Source organism: Balaenoptera ricei, chromosome 6 (genome assembly GCF_028023285.1).
Source record: "Balaenoptera ricei isolate mBalRic1 chromosome 6, mBalRic1.hap2, whole genome shotgun sequence".
Lineage (NCBI taxonomy): Eukaryota > Metazoa > Chordata > Mammalia > Artiodactyla > Balaenopteridae > Balaenoptera > Balaenoptera ricei.
This window is the reverse complement of record NC_082644.1, coordinates 99,299,838-99,319,865: the sequence shown is the minus strand read 5'-3', so window position 1 is coordinate 99,319,865 and position 20,028 is coordinate 99,299,838. Positions and strand designations below refer to the sequence as shown.

General features: G+C 42.2%; 1 protein-coding gene and 1 pseudogene across 4 annotated transcripts in view; one reads left to right on the top strand and one right to left on the bottom strand.

Annotated features, from left to right (window-relative positions):
* Positions 1-20,028, bottom strand: part of PALM2AKAP2 (PALM2 and AKAP2 fusion) — a 624,626-nt gene that overhangs the window by 552,467 nt on the left and 52,131 nt on the right. The gene's annotated exons all lie outside the window — the stretch shown is intronic.
* LOC132367934 (splicing factor 45-like) lies at positions 12,641-13,897 on the top strand (annotated as a pseudogene).

Sequence of the window (20,028 nt, the reverse complement as noted above, 5' to 3'; positions counted from 1 at the left end):
CAGAAAATAACACAGTATTGTGAAGCAATTACACTCCAATAAAGATCTATTAAAAAAAAAGATTTTTTTTCTCTTGAAAATATTAGTCTTACTTTTCTTTACATTTTTTAAGCAGTGCCTTTGGGACCATATTATGAAGCGTTCCATACACAGAAAAGGCAGTAAAGAGCATGCACGTGCGGTAGAGAATAACACATGAACAGCTCCCCAAGGACAAGGGCGCACTCACACCCCTGCAAGAGCCTCAGAAAGAGCCTCCGATGTGGTGGGGACTGGTGTGGACAGGCCAGGGTGAGTGGGTCTGGTTTCTCACTCATGAAGTTGGCAGGGCTTCAGGTACCCCATGAAGACATGAAAAGACATCATTCCTGAAGGTTAAGATGAAACTTGCTATTTTACTCACAGACAAGGCCCCCCTTTTCTGGGACTGAAAGATACACAAAGTTTCCTTGTTTCCCCTAAAGTGGGGGGGTGGGGGGCTCAGGTAGGAAAGACAGGTCATTTTCCACTGTTCCCTCTCAGCACAAGAAAGCACAGTAATTTTTTTTTAACGTTTTTCACATTTCTGAGGTCCCCAGGTTATACCGTGATGAACAAGTGATTGGTTCCATCGGCAGCTATGAGAACTTTCTGCATTTTTATTTTTAAAAGTGGTTACTATGTAGTAGGGTTTTTGAATTTCTCTTTCAGACAGTTTTAAAAAAGAGGGAAGGTTCTGAGGTTGGAGTTGAGGTTCAGAGGAACAAACTGGACTTTGGGGTGGATCAGAGATGAGCGTGATTTGCAGTTCTGGGACTGGGTAGTTGCGCGACATTGACCAGGTCACGTGCAGCCTCTGAATTTCAGTTTCTGCATTTGTCAAGGGACACCTTCCTCATCCCCTCACTGGGATTATCACACCAGACACTGTGGCCAGAGTGTCTGGCACGATATCAGCGCACAATGAGCAACAACTAGAGATGTTCATTCGTCAGCCACAAGAATTATACCAGAACTAAGGGATTCTTTTAATTCTCAGAATTATGGATTTGACTTGAATCTACGAGTCTGAGAAATGTTATAAATACAACTTAACTCTTCATTCCTCCTGAGCTGCCATTCAAACGAAACTTTCTGCAATCGGCTTCCACCCCACCACTCCTCGGAAACTTTCTTCCCAAAGCAGCCATGAGGTCACAGGCAGAACCCCATGGCACTTCTGTGCCCTCCTTGTATCCAACCTCTCCATAGAACTGATGCCACTGACAGCTCACTGCATCTTGAGACTCTGCCCTCTTTGTCTGCTCTGACCCTTATTTCTCCTGGCTTTCCCAAACTCCCGGGCAACAGGATCCTTCACGGACGCCTACTACCTGGCGGTGTTCCTCGGGGCTTGCTCTTCAGCCCTCATCTCGTCTCACTTTTCACTTCCCTCCCTGAGTGATCTCGTTTGCTCACACATACAGGTAAGACCCATATTTCCATCTCCAGACCTGGCCTCTCCCTGAACTTCAGATTCTGCTTTCTGACTCTCTAATAATCCCCTCTATGCTGCAATCCCCCAGACGTCTTTAAAGTTGACGCGTCCAAAATTCACCATCCCACATGCCTTCATTCTGAATATGTGCTTCCTTCTGTTGGCCCCACTGGGGTGAATTCCCTGTCACCACCCACTTGGTCCTCTAAGTCAGGAATATTAATGAAGCCTAGAAGCATCTTGGTAGTCACCAGTTGTATAAAAGCTGCGTCCTTTTTAAAAAGTACACCTCTGTTTTGGAACTCTCCAGTCTGTCCTCACCTGCCTGGTTCAGGTCCCTCCTAAGCGACCCCTCTGCGTTTAGTCTAGTGTCCTTCAAATCCAGGCTCCAATGTGCATCCAGGATGATCTTTCTAAAACCCTCACACACACACATAGAGGTGACATACTGAGTGCCAACTTGATGTGACCATATAACTTATCAGCCAAACAGGGACACTTTTGATCATGAAAGGGTGTGCTATGAACAATTACCCTGGAACAACAGATGAATCTTAAGTCTATGCCGGGCACTGTGCTAAGTGCTTTATACACCAATACACTTATCAGGTAGCTCTTATTATTATTATTATTACTATTATTATTACTTAAAGATGAGGACATTGAGGCTTGCAGAGGTTAAATGGCTGGCCCATGAGCACACAGCTAGAACCCCACAGTTTGCATAAGTGAGATTCAAAACTCAGCATCATCTGACCCTGGAGCTCAAACTCTTATTTGAAATCATCATCCTTTTATTTTAAAAAATGTGTTATGCCTTCCTTTTATTTCACAACAAAGCCTTCATGGTCTGACATAACCCTTGCCTTCTCTCTGACCTCCCCTCCATAGGAGCCGTTCCCTGCAGTGGGGCACAACCACTGGCTGCTTCTCACCTCAGTGCACTTGCTCTTTGCTTTTCCCAGATATCTTAATCTGATTCCTTATACTCCATCAAGCAGCTCACCTGTGATCCCTGCAGGTTAGATGCACCTCCACTGGGCTCACTCAGCATCCTGTGTACGTATAAGTCAGAACCCCATGAGTAGAGTTTGCTCAGTTGTCTTCTTCAAACCATTGTTGTTGAATGTTTTGTTTATTTTCCTTCAAATTGGTCCTCCTTTCTGATAAATTTGTTTCAAACTATAATTTTTCCCTCTAAATACTACTTTGTGCCTCATGAATTTTGACATATGATGATCTCTTTAACCCAAGGATTTCGGGGACTATTTTTGTTTTTGATTTGTTTTTGCTGTTTGTTGGTTTCCAGAAAAAAGGAAAGTTTTTTAACTCTTTTATTGTTATTGATTTCTAATTTTATTGCATTATAATTACAGAACATAGTCTGTATGATACTGAATAAAATAATCTTTGGAATAAATTGATCTTCTTCTGTGGCCTAGGACATGGCCAATATTAATAAATATAAAAGGTACGATCCAAATGTACATATTCTACGGTTATTATCAAAGAGGCAAGATATAACAAATGTTGGAGACGATGTGGAGAAAAGGGAGCCCTGGGGCTTCCCTGGTGGCGCAGTGGTTGAGAATCTGCCTGCCAATGCAGGGGACACGGGTTCAAGCCCTGGTCTGGGAGGATCCCACATGCCGCGGAGCAACTGGGCCCGTGAGCCACAACTGCTGAGCCGGCGCGTCTGGAGCCTGTGCTCCGCAACAACAGAGGCCGCAATAGTGAGAGGCCCGCGCACCGCGATGAAGAGTAGCCCCCACTTGCCGCAACTAGAGAAAGCCCTCACACAGAAATGAAGACCCAGCACAGCCATAAATAAATAAAAATAAATAAAAATTTAAAAAAATAAAAAATAAAAGGGAGCCCTCATACACTGTTCGTGGGAATGTAAATTAGTGCAGCCACTATGGAAAACAGTAAAGAGGTTCCTCAAAAAATTAAGAATAGAACTACTATATCATCCAGCTATCTCACTTCTGGGTATCTAAAGAATATGAAAACACTAACTGAAAAGATACATGCACCCCTATGTTCACTGAAGCATTATTTACAATAGCCAAGGTATGAAAACAACCTAAGTGCCCATCAATGTATGAGTGAATAAAGAAGTGTGTGTATATATACATACACACACAATGGAATACTACTCAGCCATAAAAGAAAGATGAAATCTTGCCATTTGAACAAAATGGATGGACCTTGTGGGTATTATGCTAAGTAAAATAAGTCAGACGGAGAAAGACAAATACCATATGATTTCATATTCTACATATGTAGAATATAAAAAATGGTTTTAAATAAATGAATAGACCAAACCAAATAAAAACAAACAAATAAATACAGAGAAGAGAGTAGTGGTTAGCAGAGGGGAAGGGGAGTGGGGGGAGGGTGAAACAGGTAAAGGGGATCAACTGAATGGTGACAGATGGAAACTATACTTTTGGTGGTGAGCACAATGCAGCGTATACAGAGGTAGAAACATAATGTTTCACATATAAAAAAAGTACATATTCTATTTGTTGGATATATGTGATATGTATCTATTTTTTCAGGCTTATTAGTCATGTTACATAATTCTTCTATATTTGCTTATTTTATCAATAAGTGTGCTCTGTCAACTGGTGTCCCAGAAAGCTATATTAAAATTCCAACTACCCTTTCTTTTTTTTTTTTTTTTTTTTTATTTTTATTTATTTATTTATTTATTTATTTATTTTTGGCTGTGTTGGGTCTTCGTTTCTGTGCGAGGGCTTCCTCTAGCTGTGGCAAGCGGGGTCCACTCTTCATCGCGGTGCGCGGGCCTCTCACTATCGCGGCCTCTCTTGTTGCTGAGCACAGGCTCCAGACGCGCAAGCTCAGTAGTTGTGGCTCACGGGCCTAGTTGCTCCGTGGCATGTGGGATCTTCCCAGACCAGGGCTCAAACCCGTGTCCCCTGCATTAGCAGGCAGATTCTCAACCACTGCGCCACCAGGGAAGCCCCCAACTACCCTTTCTAAAAATTGTATTCCCAGCACTTAGTATAGGTACTAGATGCAATACAGTTTGTTGTTGAATAAACGAAGATACTGCCATGACTTTCTTGATACCTAGGACTCACCTTATTAGAAACAAGTCCCATAGAGCCCAGCTGAACTTACCTTTAGTTGTGACTCAACATGTCCTTGTCCACTCCAGTGCCACCCCACTAGAGGAGAAGGGTTACAGAGTGGCCAGAGACCAGGGTCTTGGAAAGGGCCAAGGCAAAAGGGGGCACTAGTGCTTAAACTTCATTAATTTTGGCAACTCTTTCATTTGTGAAAGTGCTTTCTCCTGCCTTAGCTATTCGGTTTTAACTTCATGCCAGGACCACCAGGGAAGCAAGGCAGGTTTTATTATCCCAGACCTACAGCTGAGAGTCTGAAGGACTAGATCATAATATGGGGCCACACAGTTAATGACAGAGAATGATAGTTAATGAAGAAGCCCAGTTCAGTGTTCTTTCCAGTAGGCAGAAGCCCACTCATCACTTTAAAAAATTAAAGGGCATCTCATTTTGAAACATGTTTGAGAATTTGATTATCTCCCCTTCAATTAATTCATGATCACCAGATCATGGTAAATCAACAACAAGGACTGACAATTATATGGAGGAAACTGCTGGTGGGAATATAAAATGGTGCAGCTACTGTGGAAAACCGTCTGGAAGTCCCTCAAGAAGCTGAACATAGAGTTAACATATAATCCAGCAATTCCACTCCCTGGTATTTACCCAAGAGAATTGAAAATTTATGTTCGTCCAAAAATGTATATCTAAATGTTCATAGCAACATTATTCATAATTGCTAAAAAATGGAAACAACCCAAATGTCTATCCATTGATAAATGAATAAACAAAATGTGGTATGTCGATACTTTTGAATATTGTTCAGACATAAAAAGGAAGGATTGATATATGCTACAACATGGATGAACTCCGAAAACATTATGCTCTGTGAAAAAAGCCAGACACAAAAGGTCACGAGTTGCATGATTACATTTATGTGAAATGCCTAGAATAGACAAATTCATAGGGATAGAAGGTAAATTAGTGGTTTTCAGGGGCTGTGGAAGGGGAAAACGAGGTGAGGCGGCTAATGAGTATGGATTTCTCTTAGGGGGTGACAAAAATATTCTGGAATTAGATAGTGACAATAGTTGCACAACATTGTATTTATTATACTAAAAACCAGTGAACTGTGTGCTTTAGAAGGGTGAACTTTATACCATATGAATCATATCTCAATTTTTAAAAAGCGTATGGCAAATCAAGAATCATAGATCACTGCTCTAAACACCAAAAGAAAATCCTCCCCCCACAAAAAAAGAAAAGAAAATTCTGAGGAAGCAGCACAGCACACAGGAGTGTGAACTTTGGAAAAAGATGGAGCATGTTCAGGGCAGAAATAGAGACACAGACGTAGAGAACAAACGTATGGACACCAAGGGGGGAAAGTGGCGGGGGGGTGGGATGGGGGTGGTGTGATGAATTGGGAGATTGGGATTGACATATAGACACTAATATGTATAAAATAGATAACTAATAAGAACCTGCTGTATAAAAAAAATAAATTAAATAAAATTCAAAAAATAAATAAATAAATAAAATCCAAAAATTCAAAAAAAAAAAAAAGATGGAGCATGTTCAGATTCTACCCTTCCAATTATGACTTCCAGAACTTGGGCATTTTATTTAATTTCTCTAGGCATCGATTTTCTTACCTGTAAAATGAGGGCAATATTACCTGTTTCATGGGGTGGTTGTGAGGATTAAATGAAACGATTTATGTGAGACAGCTAGTACAATACTACACACTTAATAGGTATCAATAAATAACTGATACTATCATTATTACTTTTATTATTACTATTATTATTATTTTCACATCTTTCAGATCTCTCATATCTAATAATTTTTTAGTGCTATTCTTATTTGACACTTCTAATAACAGATTGTGAGGGTTTCCAGTTTCTATGAGCATAATCGTGGCAAATTCTTCAAAAGACATGGCTTAAAGGAAAGTCTATTTTTAGTATACTGAGATATCTACTGTGCCTGTTCCATGAAATAAATAATAATTAGCAAAACAGCTGCCAAAAAGCATGTCACAGGAATTCATTCACTACTTTGTTATAAATAGCAGTAGAAATGTTTGCCCATTGCGCCCCCTTGCGTATGTTCAGGAGAACTACCTTTACTCTAGAGAGTAGGTACCCTTAGAGCGTTGCAATTCAAAGTGTGGTCCTAACCTGGAAGAAATGGACAAATTCTGAGAAATGCACAATCTTCCAAGACTGAACCAGGAAGAAATAGAAAATATGAACAGACCAATCACAAGCACTGAAATTGAAACTGTGATTAAAAATCTTCCAACAGGGGCTTCCCTGGTGGTGCAGTGGTTGAGAGTCCGCCTGCCAATGCAGGGGACGCGGGTTCGAGCCCTGGTCTGGGAAGATCCCACATGCCGCGGAGCAGCTGGGCCCGTGAGCCACAATTGCTGAGCCTGCGCGTCTGGAGCCTGTGCTCCGCAACGAGAGAGGCCGCGATGGTGAGAGGCCCGCGCGCCGCGATGAGGAGTGGCCCCCGCTTGCCGCAATTAGAGAAAGCCCTCGCACAGAAGCGAAGACTCAACACAGCCATAAATAAATAAAAATAAATAAATGGATAAAATTAAAAAAAAAAAATCTTCCAACAAACAAAAGCCCAGGACCAGATGGCTTCACAGGCAAATTCTATCAAACATTTAGAGAAGAGCTAACACCTATCCTTCTCAAACTCTTCCAAAATATAGCAGAGGGAGAAACACTCCCAAACTCATTCTACGAGGCCACCATCACTCTGATACCAAAACCAGACAAAGATGTCACAAAGAAATAAAACTACAGGCCAATATCACTGATGAACATAGATGCAAAAATCCTCAACAAAATACTAGTAAACAGAATCCAACAGCACATTAAAAGGATCATACACCATGATCAAGTGGGGTTTATCTCAGGAATGCAAGGATTCTTCAATATACGCAAATCAATCAATGTGATACAGCATATTAACAAACTAAAGGAGAAAAACCATATGATCATCTCAATTGACGCAGAGAAAGCTTTTGACAAAATTCAACACCCATTTATGATAAAAACCCTCCAAAAAGTAGGCATAGAGGGAACTTACCTCAACATAATAAAGGCCATATATGACAAACCCAGAGCCAACATCATCCTCAATGGTGAAAAACTGAAACCATTTCCACTAAGATCAGGAACAAGACAAGGTTGCCCACTCTCACCACTATTATTCAACACAGTTTTGGAAGTTTTAGCCACAGCAATCAGAGAAGAAAAAGAAATAAAAGGAATCCGAATCGGAAAAGAAGAAGTAAAGCTGTCACTGTTTGCAGATGATACTATACATAGAGAATCCTAAAGATGCTACCAGAAAACTACTCGAGCTAATCAATGAATTTGGTAAAGTAGCAGGATACAAAATTAATGCACAGAAATCTCTTGCATTCCTATACACTAATGATGAAAAATCTGAAAGTGAAATTAAGAAAACACTCCCATTTACCATTGCAACAAAAAGAATAAAATATCTAGGAATAAACCTACCTAAGGAGACAAAAGACCTGTATGCAGAAAATTATAAGACACTGATGAAAGAAATTAAAGATGATACAAACAGATGGAGAGATATACCATGTTCTTGGATTGGAAGAATCAACATTGTGAAAATGACTATACTACCCAAAGCAATCTACAGATTCAATGCAATCCCTATCAAACTACCAATGGCATTTTTCACAGAACTAGAACAAAAATTTTCACAATTTGTATGGAAACACAAAAGACCCCGAATAGCCAAAGCAATCTCGAGAAAGAAAAACGGAGCTGGAGGAATCAGGCTCCCTGACTTCAGACTACACTACAAAGCTACAGTAATCAAGACAGTATGGTACTGGCACAAAAACAGAAATATAGATCAATGGAACAGGATAGAAAGCCCAGAGATAAACCCACGCACATATGGTCACCTTATCTTTGATAAAGGAGGCAAGCATATACAGTGGAGAAAAGACAGCCTCTTCAATAAGTGGTGCTGGGAAAACTGGACAGCTACATGTAAAAGAATGAAATTAGAACACTCCCTAACACCGTACACAAAAATAAACTCAAAATGGATTAAAGACCTAAATGTAAGGCCAGACACTATCAAACTCTTAGAGGAAAACATAGGCAGAACACTCTATGACATAAATCACAGCAAGATCCTTTTTGACCCACCTCCTAGAGAAATGGAAATAAAAACAAAAATAAACAAATGGGAGCTAATGAAACTTAAAAGCTTTTGCACAGCAAAGGAAACCAGAAACAAGACGAAAAGACAACCCTCAGAATGGGAGAAAATATTTGCAAATGAAGCAACTGACGAAGGATTAATCTCCAAAATTTACAAGCAGCTCATGCAGCTCAATATCAAAAAAACAAACAACCCAATCCAAAAATAGGCAGAAAACCTAAACAGACATTTCTTCAAAGAAGATATACAGATTGCCAACAAACACATGAAAGAATGCTCAACATCATTAATCATTAGAGAAATGCAAATCGAAACTACAATGCGATATCATCTCACACTGGTCAGAATGGCCATCATCAAAAAATCTACAAACAATAAATGCTGGTGAGGGTGTGGAGAAAAGGGAACCCTCTTGCTCTGTTGGTGGGAATGTAAATTGATACAGCCGCTATGGAGAACAGTATGGAGGTTCCTTAAAAAACTAAAAATAGAACTACCATACGACCCAGCAATCCCACTACTGGGCAGATACCCTGAGAAAACCATAATTCAAAAAGAGTCATGTACCACAATGTTCACTGCAGCCCTATTTACAATAGCCAGGACATGGAAGCAACCTAAATGTCCATCGACAGATGAATGGATAAAGAAGATGTGGCACATATATACAATGGAATATTACTCAGCCATAAAAAGAAACGAAATTGAGTTATTTGTAGTGAGGTGGATGGACCTAGAGTCTGTCATACAGAGTGAAGTAAGTCAGAAAGAGAAAAACAAATACCATATGCTAACACATATATATGGAATCTAAAAAAAAAAAAAATTGGTCATGAAAAACCCAGGGGCAAGATGGGAATAAAGATGCAGACCTACTAGAGAATGGACTTGAGGACACAGGGAGGGGGAAGCATAAGCTGGGACAAAGTGAGAGAGTGGCATGGACATATATACACTACCAAATGTAAAATAGCTAGCTAGTGGGAAGCAGTAGCATAGCACAGGGAGATCAGCTCAGTGCTTTGTGACCAGCTAGAAGGGTGGGATAGGGAGGGTGGGAGGGAGGGAGACCCAAGAGGGAAGAGATACGGGGATATATGTATATGTATAACTGATTCACTTTGTTATAAAGCAGAAACTAACACACCATTGTAAAGCAATTACACTCCAATAAAAATGTTTAAAAAAATAAAAAACAAACAAAAAAAACAAAGTGTGGTCCTCAGATCAGCAGCATAGGCATCATGTAAAAAGTTTGTTACAAGTTTAGATCTCAGATTCCACTTCCAAATCAGAATCTGCATTTTAACAGTCTCCCTGGGTGATTTGTATGCAAGTTGAATTTGAGAAATACCAGCATAGAACATATGGTAAACACTTATTTTCTTAATTCAGGAAACATTTACTGAATGTCTTATATTGAGTGTTAAGTACTATACCAGGAACTGGAAATACTAAGATAAATATAATTCTTTCCATAAAGAAATTGGAGATTAAAATCCTGTAATAATTGTGCACCTTAAAAAGGCGAATTTTATGTAATGTGAATTATACCTCAATTAAAACAAACAAACAAAAAGAGTATAGTAAGTCAAGAATTATAGAAAACTGCTCTAAAACCCAGTAGAAAAATGCCAAGGAAGCAGCATAGCACACGAAAGTGTGGACTTTGGAACAAATGGACCATATTCAAATTCTACCCTTCCAATGATCAATATAGTACAATCATGCACAGAGTCCAGTGGTACACAGAGAAGAGAATGAACTCTGATTGGAAGAACTGAAGGAAAGTTCAAGGAGGACGTGGTATTTGAGATGGACCTTAATAACTATGAATTCACCAGGTGGAGAATGTTGGGGAGAGTATTCCTTTCTGAAGGAATGCCAGGAGCAACGGCACACATGTTCAAAGGCATGTGGTGGATTAGAGGGATGTCAAGTCCTTTAGTATGTCTTTGGTGATCAGCATATTGGTAGAAAGGCAGTTACCTCAGGGAGGGAATGGGTTATGGGAAATTCTCACTTTCTAAGGTACACATTTCTATACATTTAAAAAGTTAACAACAAAACAAGAACAAGAAATGTCTAAGATTAATTGTCTAAACTTTCATCAAAATAAACAAAAATAAGAACAGAAATCAATGAAATAGAATATAGTTAAACAAACAAAAAAAAATTACTTACACCAAAAGCTCATTCCCTGAAAAATATCAACAAATTTGACAAACCTTTAGCCAGACCGATCAAGTTAAAAAGAAAAACACAATTACCAATAGCAGAAATGATAGCGGGAACATCACTACTAACTTTAAAGTCATTAAAGGGACAATAAGAGAAGACTGTGAAAAGATGCTTGCCAATAAACTCAGCAACTTAGATGAAATAGACAAGTGCCTTGAAAGATAGAAATTAATAAAGCTGACTCAAGAAGAAATAGGAAATCTGAGTATCTCAATATCTGTTAAAGAAAACTGATTTGTGGGATTCCCTGGCAGTCCAATGGTTAAGACACCTCGCTTCCACTGCAGGGGGCATGGGTTTGACCCCTGGTTGGGGAACTAAGATCCGGCATGCTGCGTGGCATGGCCAAAAAATAGAAAAAAAAAATCCATTTGTAATTTAAAACCTTCTAACAAAGAAAATTCCAGACCCAGATTTCTTTATTGATAAATTCTATCAAGCATTTAAGGAAGAAATAATACCAATTCTACCAGAGAACAGAGGAAGAGAGAACACTTCCCAAGTCATTTTATGAGACCAACATTATCTTGATACCTAAACCAGGCAAACACATTGCAAAGAAATGAAAAACTGAGACCAATATCCTTTATAATATGATTGCAAAAATCTGTAACAGAATTTTAGGAAATCAAGTCAGGCAATGTATAGAAAAAGTTAATCATCATGGATCAAGTGTTTGAATATTTAACATTTGAATTTCAATTATTGTATTTCACCATATTAACAGATCAAAGAAGAAAACCCACATGATTTGCTCAATAGATGCAAAAAAAAGTATCTGACAAAACCTAACACAAAGTTCTTATAAAGTTAAGCACATATGTACCACAGACTCAGCAATTCCACTCCTGGCTGCTACCCAAGAGAAATTAAAACACATGTCTACACAAAGATTAGTATGTAAATGTTGTAGCAATTTTATTCATAGTAGTCAAAAACTAGAAACCATCCACCTGTCAATTAACAAGGGAATGGATAAACAAATTGAAGTATATCCATACAACTGAAACTACTCGGCAATAATAAAAATGACCTTTAACAACATGGATGGACTTGGAGGATATTATGCTAAGGGAAATGTCAGACAGAGAAAGACAAATACTGTATGATACCACTTACATGTGGAATCTAAAAAAATATAACAAACTAGTGAACATAACAAAAATGAGACTCACAGATATAGAGAACAAACTAGTGGCTACCAGTGGGGAGAGGGAAGAGGGGAGGGGCAACATATGGGTAGGGGATTAAGAGGTACCAAACTACTGTGTATAAAAGAAATAAGCTACATGGACATATTGTACAACATAGGGAATATAGCCAATATTTTATAATAACTGTAAGTGGCGTATAACCTTTAAAAATTATGAAACATTATGTTATACACCTGTAACCTACATAACATTGTACATCAACTATACCTGAATTTAAAAAAAAAAAAAAAGACATGACGGCGCCGCCGGGCGCCCCGCGGACTCTGCGTAGGGGTTGGCGCCGGAGAGGTCCGGCCGTCTGGGGCTGACACCCAGCGCCCAGCACGTCGAGTCCACAGCGCCTCGGCCCCGGGGCGCCGCCGCGGCCTGGGAGCATCGGCCGGGCGGGCCGGCATTAAACTGAGATGTCCCTGTACGATGACCTGGGAGTGGAGACCAGTGACTCAAAAACAGCAGCCTGGTCCCAAAACTTCAAACTTCTGTAGTCTCAGCTCCAGGTCAAGAAGGCAGCTGTCACTCAGGCAAAGAGCCAGAGGACAAAACAAAGTACAGTCCTTGCCCCGGTAATCGACCTGAAGCGAGGTGGCTCTTCAGACCAGAGGCAGATTGTGGACACCCCGCCGCACGTGGCAGCGGGCCTCAAGGATCCGGTTCCCAGGGGGTTTCCTGCAGGAGAAGTTTTGATTCCCCTAGCTGATGAATATGATCCCATGTTTCCTAACGATTATGAGAAAGTAGTGAAGCGCCAAAGAGAGGAGCGACAGAGACAGCGGGAGCTGGAAAGACAGAAATAGAAGAGAGAGAAAAGAGGCGTAAAGACAGACGTGAAGCTAGGGGGTTTTCCAGGCGACCAGATTCAGATTCTGATGAAGATGAAGATTATGAGCCAGAGAGGAGGAAGAGAAGTATCGGCGGAGCTCCATTGCACCACCCACTTCTCTTGTAGAGAAACACAAAGAGTTACCCCGAGACTTTCCTTATGCAGAGGATTCAAGACCTCGCTCACCGTCTTCCAAAGCTGCTATCCCTCCCCCGGTGTACGAGGAACAAGACAGACCCAGATCCCCGACCGGCCCCGGCAACTCCTTCCTCCCCAACATGGGTGGCACAGTAGCATATAAAATCATGCAGAAGTACGGCTTCCGGGAAGGCCAGGGTCTTGGGAAGCATGAGCAGGGCTTGAGCACAGCGCTGTCAGTGGAGAAGACCAGCAAGCGGGGAGGCAAGATCATCCTGGGCGACGCCACTGAGAAAGATGCAACCAAGAAGTCGAATTCAAATCCATTAACTGAAATACGTTGTGTCCTACTAAAGTGGTCCTACTAAGGAACATGGTTGGTGCAGGAGAGGTAGATGAAGACTTGCAAGTTGAAACCAAGGAAGAGTGTGAAAAATATGGCAAAGTTGGAAAAAGTGTGATATTTGAAATTCCTGGTGCCCCTGATGATGAAGCAGTACGAATATTTTTAGAATTTGAGAGGGTTGAATCAGCAATTAAAGCTGTTGTTGATCTGAATGGGAGGTATTTTGGTGGACGGGTGGTCAAAGCATGTTTCTACAATTTGGATAAATTCAGGGTCTTGGATTTGGCAGAACAAGTGTGATTGTAAGAACTAGAGCCCGAGTCATCTCCAGCGATCCTTCAACGAGCCGCAGACTGAGCAGAGGAGAGCAAGGCAACAGGCAGCCTGCGTGGCTGTGGGTACAGAGACTCTGGAAGGACTTCTAAGATATATGTCAACTGATCCCTTTTTTATTTTGTGGTTTTTTAATATAGTATAAAAATCCTTTAAAAAAAAACAAAACAGATAACTAATAAGAACCTGCTGTATAAAAAAATAAAATAAAATTCAAAAATTCAAAAACATAAGTAAATAAATAACAATCTGTGTGCCTCTTTGGTTGTTTCTCTTTTTTATTACCACTTCTGAGGTGATTACATGTTTTACTAGGATTTCATGATAATCCTCAAGTGCTTCAGTGATATGACATTTCTTGCACTAAAAAATCTAGAAAGTTTTGGGATATGGGGTTGTGCTACCCTTTGCTTTTCTTTTTTTTTTTTTTTTTTTTTTGATTCATTTTGATAAAACCTGCAAGTTACTAAAAAAAGAAGAAAAAGAAATGACCTATGATACATGCAATCGCATGGATGAATCTCAACATTTTTGTGCTGAGTGAAAGAAGCCAGGCATAGAAGACTACATACTGAAAGATTTCATTTATATGAAACTATAAAAAAGACAAATCTATCAAGACGGAAAGCAGATCAGTGGATGTCTAGGACCAGGGATGGAAAATTGAGAAAGGGAACAGGGAACATTTTAGGATGATGTAAATGTTCTCTATATTGATCATGATACCGATTATACAGGTGTATAAATATGTCAAAAGTCACCAAATGCACACGTAAAATAGATGCATTTTAATCTGTAAATTATACATTAATAAAATTGATTTTTTTTCACGAGTGCACATCCATGGGGGTTTTTATTGCAAAAAAGAAACTGTCTTGGAGGGTCTTACAGTTGCTGGATATGAGTTTGAGCTGGACCATGGAATGTTCTGGCATCATGGGTGAGGTCAGAGAATCCTGTCTGCTGGAGCTCTGGTGACAGTTGGAATCCTAACAGTCATACTGGTGCAGTGGGTGCAGACAGAGCTGCTGATGTTGCCAGTTCAGTGAAAGGGTGAAGGTCTCAAAGCATCAGGAGGCTTTGATTTACACTTTTGTACTTGGGTCATTCACAATGGTTCCCAGAGAAGCAAGATCTGCCTGGTGACATGGACAAGGGGATGAAGTCTCCAGCCACTTTTCCAGGAACCCCCCCAGTGCTGATGCTGGGCCTGTGGTGAAGAGGCATAAAAGGAGAAGCATCCAGTGGTAAGGAAAACATAGTTTTGAGAGCTGAGAGTCCAGTCTGGTGGCCCAAAGCTAGCTAGACAAGCCCGCCTGTTTCCTAGGGAGGAAGAAAGAGTGAGAGCCCAGGGTTCATGGCTAGGAGAAAGGGCAGAGTGGCACAAGAAAGGAGAGCATCTTTAATGTCCTTCCCAGGGGACCCAAATGGCCTGAGGAAGACAGACTCTACGTGTCTCAATTTCTACCTTCTCAGAACTTTCCTCCCAAAGTTGTCTGTGCCCCCTGCCAGCCCCTGGGACACACCTCTTGCCTGGATCACTCTATTCAGACAGAACTGTTGTTTCACCAAACTGGATTCTTTCCTATACTTTCCCTTTTTCAATTACTGATGGCCACCTGTGGTCACTGGGCTTAGAAGGATGGCCTTAGAACCAGTTTCACTCCCCCATTTTACTGAGAAGGAAAATGGAGCCCTGGGAGGCAACATCCAAGTTATGAATTGGAAAATTTTAGATCTAGTCAGAACCAAGTTCAAATTTCACTCTCCCATTTGCTAGCTCTATCGAAGTGGACAAATCTCGTAAGGTCTTTGAGCCTCCTTTGCCTTAACTGTAAAAGAGGTACAATGACCCCTTCATCGTGGGGTTGTCCCAAGGATTACACAAGACAATGCGCAGACCGTACCTGCAGGATCTCTACCACGTAGTCGGCCACGAAAAATGGCCTTAGGGGTCAGGGGGAGGGTTGTATCTTGCCAGGAAGATGTCTGCCCTGGACATCTCACTGCCTTCTCTGGCCTTTGTTTCTGAAAAAATGCACTTCAGTGTTCATTCTGGTCTCTTAGGGCCCATTAGTGTCTTTTTTCTTTTCTTTCCTTCTTTGATCTAAGTAGAGGAATCTGAGTACTCGATGGCAGTTTTCTGACCCAACTAATACCCTTTTCCACCTGTGTAACTGATGGTGGTGGCAGAAATAACCACAAGAGCCCCAGTAATAATACCTTTCCCACCCACACAGGCAGGCTTTGCCCTCTTTAGAAGCAGCAAAGGGCAGGGCGTGCAACAGGGCAGCAGACGGCCACACTCACCGGCGACCTAAGCCCCCTCACAGAAGCCCCTGGAGCGATGACTACCACTATCCCCCAATCCAGAGTGTTCTTCCCGCCCTGGCACGGCAAGCAGGACAGACTAGGGGCTGGGGTTTATTTTCACAGGTCTCACCATGCCTGGAAGATAGATTACAGGCAGGTACATGCGCAAGAAGTTTTCAAACTCCAGATCCAAGATGTCCCTGATCCAGAGCTCACACTCGGCCCATGTGGTATCAGCAATTGGCCCCGGCAACCCCTTCCAGCACCACCCCACTCCTTCCTCTAGGGGGAGCTGATGAGCCACAGGTGCTCAACCCCAATTACTATTTACTTCATCGGTGTAAGCTTAGCTCATCACAATGTCATTAGCATCAAGAGGCAACTCAAAACTCGGGCAACCAGAAGTGATGCTCAGGTCATCTGTCCTAAAGCAAGACCCCCAGGTCACATTCCACCAGTGTCCTTGGCTCACTTCACTTCTGCAGTAGCAAGAAAGCCAAAACTTCACAGACTTCTACCCAAGTACCCTTCATGTACTTACTACTAAAACCCAAAAAATGTCTGTCTTCTGATACTACAGATTTATCTTATGATAGGACTCTTCACATAATATCAATCATGGCTAACACTTATTGAACACTTACATTGTCCCAGGAACTGCGCTAAGTGTTTGAAATGCATGATTTCACTTAATCCCCACAACATTCTATAAGGTAGTTACCATTATTATCCCCGTTTCACAGATAAGGAAACTGAGGCTCTTAGACTTTGAGTCTAATAGCAGAAAGATTTGAACCCAAGTCTGTTGTTCTAATTATTATTCCTACCACTACCTTGCAACATTAATTATAAATCAGAGGGGATCATTTCCTCGTAGCCCTTATGCTGTGGGTACAACATTTTGACAACTGAGACACATACTCTGCTATTAATACACAGACAGTCAAATGTCCTTCTCTGAGTTGACAATGTGGTCCTAACCTTCAGGTCCAAGAGCGTCTCAGGAAACAGCTTAACCTGGTAGTAAGTTACTACCAGAGAGCAGAGGAAACTAGTCATTCAGTTGAAGCACATTGCCATTTTTGATCCATCTTTGGCATCCTGATGCATGACAGTAATGATCCTGTTTGCCAGGTACTGCAACTGGCTGGGCTTTGATCCTGATGGCATCACCTGGGCTTAATGCCCTGTAGAGTCCTGCTGAGGATCTAGAGAGGCAGAGGGGGGCTTTCGGAGCCTCCTGCCTCAACTCTCTGACTCTGCTCTGATTCCCCGTCCCCCCACATAAATCTTGGGGGCTTCTCTGGGGTGTTTGTATGAGCATGTGGGAGAAGAGTCTTAAGCTCTTTCCTGAGAAGAGGCTGCACCCATTCCACAGGGTCCCAGAGCCCTTCCAGGAGGCCAGATTTGGTGGGAGCAGGGAGTGGGTAGTGGAGAAGCAGGATTTTATGACAGCAAGACAAATGAGGTACTCCCTTATTCAGAACCAAATGTCCTACTGATTGGTGTAGGGTCAAAATGTTAAGCGCTGAGAAAGTCCAAGGAAGGAGAGGGGATGGGAGCGAGGGCAGTAGAAAAGATTTCAGGAGCAGAGAGCCTTAAGCCAACGGGCAGGATTTGGATAAGAAGGACATTCCTGGCAGAGAACAGATGAAAGATTATACTGAATGAGGACCAAAGGGGAGAGGCTAGAGGCATGAGATGTAGCTGAGGACCCTGTGGGAACCTGAGCAGCAGAGCAGAGTGGGCCTAGAGTGGGAGTGAGAGGAGGTAGTAAGGAATAGGGCTGCACTGTGAGGGAAATGGCTTCCCGGGAAGACCAAACTCACAAGGTGTGCTGGACAGAGAGGTGATGGAGAGGCTTGGAAGCAGGAGTCCAGTTAGGAGGTCCAAACCTGTCACCCAGTTCCAACATGTGGGTTTTTTCCCTACACCAAGCAACTGTCTGGCACCAGCTAGGTGTTCTACAATTCAACTCAACGCTGACACTATCAACCCGGAGATGGCATCAGATCCCACAGGTTAAGGGCTCAGTCCTATAAGACTAACCCCCCACACTTCCCCACTTGAGACACCAATCACAAGCCCAGGTTGTCACCTGTGCTTCTGACTGACCAGCTATAGATGGGAGCTTCCCACAACCCCTCCTTGGGTTTGATTAATTTGCTAGAGTAGCTCACATAACTCAGAGAAACATTTTACTTACTAGACAACTGGTTTATTATAAAAGGATATAACTCAGGAACAGCCAGATGGTAGAGACACATAGTACAAGGTGGGGGGAAAGGGCTCGGAGCTTCATGCTCTCCCCAAGTGCACCACTCTCCCCAAATCACCATCCCAGAAGCTTTCTGAACCCCATCCTTAGGGGTTTTATGGAGGCTTCATTACATAGGCTGGTTGATTACATCATCGGCCACTGGCGGGGGGTGCTTCTAAGGGTGGGGACTGGTTGCCAACCACCTGATTAGACGACACGGGTTCAAGCCCTGGTCCGGGAAGATCCCACATGCCATGGAGCAACTAAGCCCATGCGCCACAACTACTGAGCCTGCGCTCTAGAGCCCGTGAGCCACAACTACTGAGCCCACGTGCCACAACTACTGAGCCCGTGTGCCACAACTACTGAAGCCCATGCGCCTAGAGCCCATGTTCCGCAACAAGAGAAGCCACCGCAATGAGAAGCCCGCACACGGCAACAAAGAGTAGCCCCCGCTCGCCACATCTAGAGAAAGCCTGCACACAGCAACGAAGACCCAAAGCAGCCAAAAATAAATAAATTAATTAATTAATTTAAAACAAAATTTTTTTAAACTAATAAAAAAAAAAAGTTCCCAGCAAAAGACGGGAAAATGGGACTTGACCTTGCCATCTTCCCAGGCTTTTGGCTTCTCTGTACCTACCCGCCTCCTAGACTAGTACCATTACCAATGCCTTAGGGTAGCTTTAGACCAAAGGCAAGTTGTCTGGATTGACTTCTCCTTCCGGTCCTGAGGACAACACTACAAGCTTGGGAAAAAGTGACCTTTCCCCAGCCTCTGGTATCACCTCTCCTTTCTCTCAAGCAAGACTCTCTGGACATGGATTCCAACACCACTCCACTCCTGCTGCCCCCTGGGGTCTCATTAGAATCTGTCAAAGTCTTGAGCAGCTCAGGACTTGGCCCTGGAGACAACTCTCAGACACAAAGCCCAGCCAGACGGGAGCATCCTAAGTTTGTCACCTCCCAGGAAAGCCTCTTGAAACACTCTTCACCAGCCAGCAACCCTCAAGCATCAGAGATAGAAGTTCATTAACTGAACTCTTTCCAAGCGCATTTCTCAGAAAGCATCCCCTCCCTTTCTGCCTCCTACATTACCTGAAAATTCCTGGCAGCTCCACCTCGACTGACAGGTGTGGATTCTCAGGACTGTGACAATTATTTGAACGTGTTTGTTTAGTGTTTCCATATTTGAATAGGCAACACCCCCATTAAGGCTGAGAGGTTGGTACCATCAGCCTCAGCTTAGATAAAAGGAGAGGGAAGCAGCTTAGATAAAAGGAAGAGGTTAAGTTGCTTCTCCAAGTTCACAGGGCTAGGAAGTGAGGGAAACAAGATTCTCTGTCTCATTCTAGAGCCCAAACTCCTGACCCCCACGCTCTAGTGCTGGGCTGTCCAATAGAATAGCCACTAGCCACTACTCTAGCTACTTATGTTCAAGTTTTAATTAATGAGAATCAAGTAAAATTAAAAATCCACTTCCTCAGTTCTAATAGTCACACTCCAGGGGCCCACTAGCCACGTGTGCCTAGTGGTTGTCACATCTGAGAGTGCAAATATGGACTGTTTCCACCCTCATGGC